Source organism: Tenrec ecaudatus, chromosome 14 (assembly GCF_050624435.1).
Source record: "Tenrec ecaudatus isolate mTenEca1 chromosome 14, mTenEca1.hap1, whole genome shotgun sequence".
NCBI classification, from domain to species: Eukaryota; Metazoa; Chordata; class Mammalia; order Afrosoricida; family Tenrecidae; genus Tenrec; species Tenrec ecaudatus.
In genome coordinates, this window is record NC_134543.1 from 24,500,926 (window position 1) to 24,508,630 (window position 7,705).

Sequence of the window (7,705 nt, forward strand, 5' to 3'; positions counted from 1 at the left end):
GAGGAAAGTTTATTAAGGCAGGTGACACAGCCTATTTGCTGAAAGTGAGGACTCAATATATTTGTTGATGGAGATCAAGGACTGTAGCCTCCTCCAGTATGGGTTATGACCAATGTACAGAAGACCAAGAGTCTCACAACTGGACCAATAGGTAACATCACGGCAAGTGGAGCAAAGATGGAAGTTGTCAAGGTTTGTCTTGCTTGGATCTATAATCAATGCTCAAGGAAGCAGCAGTCAAGAAATCAAACAACATATTGCATTGAAAAAATCTGCTACATGAGACCTCTTGAAGGTGCTGAAGATCAAGGCTATGGTGACGTCAGGGGTTGCTGTGAGTAACAAGGGACTGACGGACTCTAAACAAGAGCTTTCGCATTTAAGTGACCACACTTTGTGATATTCCATGCTTTTCTTTTTTCCCCTTGGAGCAGATACATAGTGCATAAAATCAACTGCTTTGTTGACTATTTCCCACAAAATTTACTTGGAATTTGGCTAGAAAATCGGTCATTTCTCCTTTATCTCATCAAAGCATATCTTGGCAGCAAGTGACCTTTGTTCCTGTATAAGTCTATATCACAAACTATTGTATTCAGCTCGTTTGTAATCCTCCCAGAGAAATTATTCCATGTCTGCTCCCAGACCTTCGATCATCATGGAGGGTCCCTGAAAAACTTTTTCTATCAATCAGGATAGAAAAGACCACAGAATGAATGCGTGCCCCTGCCATTTCCTGCACCCCATAAAGGTAGAGAGCTTCCAGGGTTTCCATTTTAATAAAGGGTAAATATCTAAGTAGCTCCATCCCAGAACAGGAAAATGAAATAATAGACTATGGGTTGTGGAGGAGGGAAGAGAGGAGGTGGAGAGAAAGGGGGGAAAAAGAAGCATAATCGACATTTGAATGGGAATGAGTAAAGCGTCTGCAGTATAATAAATCTTCTAGGCATTTGATCCCAATAAACCATCTTAATCCTCAGGGCTATTCTGGCAGCAAGAGATAGCTGCTCTGAAACCAAATCGTACTTAGCATAAAACTCACATTCTGGTGTTTACTGCTTTTCTGCTTTAAAAAAAAGTAATTGCGAATCCAAACTTTTTTGAGGTGGTTTAAGGGGAACCAGCCTCTTAGGGGGACCCTTTCTACTTGGCACCTGCCTGCCAATCAGCAATCAAATGCTTTGTGGGCAGGTGGCTAGAGTTCTTTACCTGGGTCCTTTAAATGAGAAGTTCAGAGGAGATTTCCTTGACTGGATTAGACTCTGAAGACGTTCATTTGCTTGTGTGCATGTAGAGGTCTTTTGTTGGCATGGGTCTGGCTTTCTGGAGTCTTTCCAAGTTTCCCAAGGATCACTTGAATCACTTTATAATTCCACGTGGACTGATATGTATGATGGAAATATCAAAATGACATGTCAGTGCAGGACTGACCTTTGTAGTGAAGGGAGATGACTTTACTATGGTCCTGTGAGCCATTTCTCTGTAACTCCCACACAGTGACTGGGTGGGACCATGCACACGTTGTGACCCTGTATAAAACAGAATGAAACACTGCTCAGCCCTGTGCCATCCTTACACGTGTTCCTCCTATTTGAGCCCCCATCAGTGCAGCCACTGTGTCAATCTATCTTGTCTGAAGCCTTCCTCTTTTTCATGGCTCTTCTATTTTACCAAACATAATGTCCTTCTCTTGCAACTGGTTTCTCTTAGCAATGTGTTCAAGCGCATGAGCTGAAGTCTCGCCATCCTATCCTCTAAGGAGCATCGGGCCTTCTTCCGAGACAGATTTGTTTGTCCTTTTAGTAGTGCATGATACTTTGAATATTCGTCAGCAACCCCACAATCCAAAAGCCTTTATTCTTCATCCTTCCTTGTTCAATGTCCAATGTTCACATGCATATGAAGCGTCCATGTAAATAGGGTGTATGAAACATTTGTAGAGGAGAATTTGTCCATCTTGCCATTTCCCCGTGTATAAGAGAACCATCTCAGAATCAGGAACAGAGATATTCCTGTGACTTCCCAGAGAGAAGAGCCACCAGTTGAGATCATGAGAGATCCCTGCCTGACGTGGCAGAGGCAGCAGAGAAGCTATATGGTTGAGACCATGGAATAGTAAAGCCAATGGAAGGTGGCCTTCTTGACCCACAGAGGTAGAGACGAAAGGGCTACATGACGGATTGGCTGAGGTTCAGAGAGAGACTTGACTGTTGGCTAAGAAGAAACTCTACTGTGGATCAAAGACTCCAGCTGTTGTCCGATTCGGGCTTACGTTACCTGTTAATGTCTCTAATGAACTCTCATAAGTGTGAAGATTGTCCGTGAGTTCGGTGTGGCCATTTCCATGGGTGACTGAACCAGTAGAGAAATACAGTGCTGTGGTTGGTGCCAGAATAGGCTAAGGAAGGTGGGATGATGGGGGTCTGACCTCTGCATTGTGGCAATTAGTCTTGGGCTGGTGTGGAGTTGAAATCTCCTCCCTACTGAAGCTGTTCTGTTTCAGTCCCTCGTTTTGAAGACTTGAATTAGGATAGAATGCAATCACTGTTTTTATTGTAAAGCACGATTGAGAACTCATCCAATTTCCATTTTTTCCCATTTTGTTTTTTCTTTTCTGTAGTACATTAACTTATCTATACCTTTTGTTCTTAAAAAAAATCCAGACATTGCTACAAGACATCAGTCTGTCTCATTAGAGCAGTTACTGCCCTAATGAATACATATGCTATCAACTGTGTCTTTCCATTTGCCAAAAAAGAGAGAAGCTCCTGTTCAAAGGAGAAGATATGCAATTTATATTCTTGCAATATATCTTCGAAAAGCGCTGTTTGTAAAGATACTACTTGACATACACATATCTGAATTTAAAACACGTAGTGTCCTCTGTCCTACGTGAACACTTGCCTCTTGGACTATACAGGTTCGGCATGAGCACACTTAAGTGTTCTGGAATATAGATTCTTTTCAAAGTCATCCATAATTGGTTACAGGATTCACACTGTATCCTTTAGCCACAGTGATTCAATCTGTATGCTGGCCAGATAATCTGAGAAGCAGGACTACACAAAGAAGAAGACAGCATCAGGAATAGAGGAGGACCCCTTACGTAACAAGTAAACAATACACTTTACTTGCTGAAAAGAAATGGGATTTTTAAGCAGTTAATGATGGAGATCAAAGAGTACAGTATGGATTACACCTTAACATAAAGGAAACAAAGTCCTCATAATTGGGTGAATAAGTGAACTCATAAAAAATGCTGAAAATATTGACATCTGGGATCCCATTTTACTTGGATCCACAATCAGTGTCCATAGAAGCAGCTATCAGGAAATCAAAAAACATATTGTTCAGGGGAAATATGCTGCACAAGATTTCTGCTGCACAAGTGTTAAAAGAAAAAATCTCACTCAGAAGATGAAAGTACACCTGATCCAAGACATGCTATTTTGAACCATTCCACCTGCATGTGAAGGATGGGCAATGAACAATGATGACTAGAAATGTATGCACTAGACTGTGGTGCTGATGAAGAACATTGACAGTACGATGGATGGCCAGAAGAACAAACCAATCTGTCTTGGAAGAGGGACAGCCAGAATGATTTTACAAAACAGATGACTTCATTTTACATCTTTCAGACATTATCAGAAGGGGCCTGTCCCTGGACATCATGTTTGGTAAATAGAGGGCAAGTGAAAAGAGGAAGACCCTTTCTTTTAAAACATTTTATTAGGGGCTCATACAACTCTTATCACAATCCATACATATACATACATCAATCGCACAAAGCACATCTGTACATTCTTTGCCCTAATCATTTTCAAAGCATTTGCTCTCCACTTAAGACCTTTGCATCAGGTCCTCCTTTTTTTCCCTCCCTCCCTGCTCCCCCCTCCCTCATGAGCCCTTGATAATTTATAGATTATTATTTTGTCATGTCTTGCCCTATCCAGCGTCTCCCTTCACCGCCTTCTCTGTTGACAATCCCCCAGGGAGGAGGTCACATGTAGATCCCACTCACCCTCTACTCTCCCAGCATCGCCCCTCACACCTCTGGTCCTAAAGATATCATCCACCCTGGATTCCCTGTGCCTCCAGCTCCTATATGCACAAGTGTTCAACCTCTGTTCTATCCAGACTTGCAAGGTAGAATTTGAATCATTGTAGTTGGGGTAGAGGGGCGGATGGAGGAAGCATCCAGGACCTGGGGAAAGCTGTATTCTTCATCGGTACTATATCACACCCTGACTGACTCATCTCCTCCCCTAAACCCCTCTGTGAGGGAATCTACAGTGGCCGACAAATGGACTTTGTGTCTCCACTCTGCACTTCCCCCTTCATTCACTATGGTAAGATTTTTTTTTTTTTTTGGATGATGCCCTATACCTGGTCCCTTTGGCACCTCGTGATCACACAGGCTGGTGTGCTTCTTTCCATGTGGGCTTTGTTGCTTCTGAGCTAGATGGCCGCTTGTTTATCTTCAAGCCTTTAAGATCCCAGGCACTATCTCTTTCGACAGCCGAGCACCATCTGCTTTCTTCACCAAATTTACTTGTTCACCCACTTTGGCTTCAGCAGTTGTGTCGGGAGGGTGAGCTTCATTGAATGCCAATTGAATAGAAGAAAGTATTCATGCATTGAGGGCGTGTTTGAGTAGAGACCCAAGGGAGGAAGACCCTTAATGGATGAACTGACCATGACTTCACTGATGGGTTCAAACCTAGTCATGGTTGTGAGGATGGGGCAGGACTGGACAGTGTTTGGTTCTGTTGTGCCCGGGGTCACTGTACATCAGAACTGACTCGACATGACCTAACAAAAACAAAGGTACCATAAGACCAGTCCTTAACACAATTTTAAACTCAGAAGAGAAAAACATACAGATATATCAGAACAAAAAAAGCAGAACAATCACTATAGAATTTTGATTTATGAATACACAAGAACAAGCACCTTATTTTTCTTTTTATCAAAAGAAATATAAAATGTGTATGACTGTGTTTTGTTGACTGTTAACATCAGAGTTTGCTGAGAGAGAGAGAGAGAATGAGAGATTCTCATTATTTAACTGTAAGCCTATCCTCTGAACATTTCAAAACATTTAGAAGCTTAGGATGATTTTTTTGTTCCTGCTCAAGCCACTCCCAATCTCCCCCACCTTTTACCCAGCATTTCCATTTTCTTCTTGGGTTTACAAGGTAGAAATATCCTAATGTTTCATTTCAAATTTGAGTTCAGAACTGATTGTACGTACCCATGCCTGCATATGAACTCAGTTTCCTGGGTGGTATGTATAGGATATGGAAACCATATGAATAATCATGAAGTTACACTTTTTATTTCTTATAAGACCCCTAATTTAAACTGCATCCTCATACTACGGCTCAATTCACCTCCCTGTCCTTTCTCACAAACCTAGATAACACCCTTTGATTTGGGAAGCATGAGTAGTATTCTCTGATGGGATAGCAAGAATAAACACTGGGGCAAATTCTGGAGCGCTCGGTAACCCATAAAACAAGACCCACTGCCATCGAGTCTATTCTGACTCAGAATGATCTGATAGAACATAACAGCCCTGTCCCTGGAGGTTTCTGAGGCCATAAATCTTTACAGGAGGAGAAAACTTCTGGTTTGTCAGCTAGTGGTTTCCAATGCAGCCCAGCACTTACTGGTTGATACCAACTGTCCAATTTCTCTAATATACTCTCATAAAACCAAGGAGCTAAGATTTGTGGTAGTCCAATCTTCACATTCGTCCTAAAACTTACCCTGTCTTTGCGAAAGGGAAGAACGTGGTATCAAGTATATCTAAAGAGCTGTCTCCAACTCTCCCTCCTTTCAGACCACTTAAAACATAAAAATTCTAGGTAAAAAAAAATAGCAGGTTAGTGAGTAAAAAGGGGAAAAAATCACCATTGTCAACAGTAAGTGGAGCAGTAATAGGATCATAACTTGAAAATGTGCCTAATGGACTATCTCTTCCGTGTAGATTCATGCAAATGCAATGTAGTTATAGCTATTGAAAACACATGAATGTAACCCTAGGGAGATATGCAGGTAAATTTGTGATCATATTTCTAGGGAAAACAGTGAGTATTTCTTAGCTTTCAAAAGTACAGATGAATAGCATTGCCGCTTACCCGCTTCCTTGAATGAGAATCCAGATTCTATTGCAAGATGCCACATTTTTCAAAAGATACCGCAGCTGTATATGAGCTATAGACCACTTTTTATTCGTTTCCAAAAGTGACTGGGGAGAGTTGAATTGAAATACAAACAGAGTGAAAAATCCTTTCAGTTTTTAGACAAGCTCATTAAAAGATGAAGGGGCTGCTTAGCAGTTAATCTCCTTTATTTTGTCATTGAATAAAGAACTGTAATCATGGCCTTTATTGTCCATGGAGAGGAAGGTTAGGATGAGTTACCTTGAAACTCGTTGAATAAGCCTGAGATCAAGAGACCTAACAATAGCCAACCTTTGAATGCTCACTTTTGTGTTTAAAACATTGTATGATATCAAAAGATGTTCCTTTATGGAGAAAGAAGTATTGCTGTGTGCCAGAGTCAATTCCAACTCATAGTGATGCAATAGGACAGAGTTAATGTGCCCCAACAAGATACTCAGGCTTTCATCTTTATGGGATTCACCAGGCGTCTTCCCCGTGGAGGGAGCGATGAGTGCAAACACGAGGCTTTCAGTGATCAGTTGAGCACGCCATTTGCACCAGCACCCCTTGACTGAACCCGTCACTGACTCCAACTCAGAAGCATAAATGAAACAAGAACAGCAAATGTTATCATTTGAAAACTAGATGGCAGGTAACATATTTGTTATACGAGACCCTTTACTTTATTACGGCATATTTCAACATGTTTACATTAAAAGAGCAAATTATATAACTCCAAAACAATACATATCAATAAATGCACGCAAGGTTTTCTAAAGGTCTCTTTGCATGTTAGGGTTTGGCTAGCAGTTGTGCTAGGAAAGATGGGAGGCAGTGACCGAGGGAAGTAGTGAAAAGCTCAGGTTTCCTAGACAGAATCCAACCTGGAGATTGAAAGTAGAGAAGTATTGACAGTGATGAGAGTCCTTGGCCAACGAATAGGCAATATATATATATATATATTCCTGGTAAGTTAATTGATTAACTATATACCACAGTAATTGCTTAACTTTTATATCTTCACACATTTTTGAGTATTGGTTAGCAGCTAATTGTGATCCTGACTAGGTCTGTTAACGTGACCAATATTTACTAAACCTTGCTTATCATGTTCCAGCGATCTGCTAAGCATTTAACATGATTTTATTTTGTTTTTCTGAAAGATGTACAAAATTGATCATCATATAATTTCCATTTTGTAGAAGCAAATGCTGGAGCTTCGGCAAGCTAAACAATTTATTTAAAAGTTCCAGCAGCAGCTTTCAAGTCATGCCGTTCTGATGCTGGATCCTCTGGGCATAACCATTAGGGAAGTTCAAGGCACACTGAAGCTCATTCACGACTCAAAAAACAAACTCATTGCCATTAAGTCAATGCTCACTCAGTGACCTCCTGGGGGTTTCCGAGACGGTAAGCGTTTATGGGAGTAGAAAACTCAGTGCTTCTCTGACAGAGCTGCTGGTGGTTTCGAACTACCAACCATGCAGATCACAGGCCAACATGTAACCACTAGGCAACCAGGTTTCCAA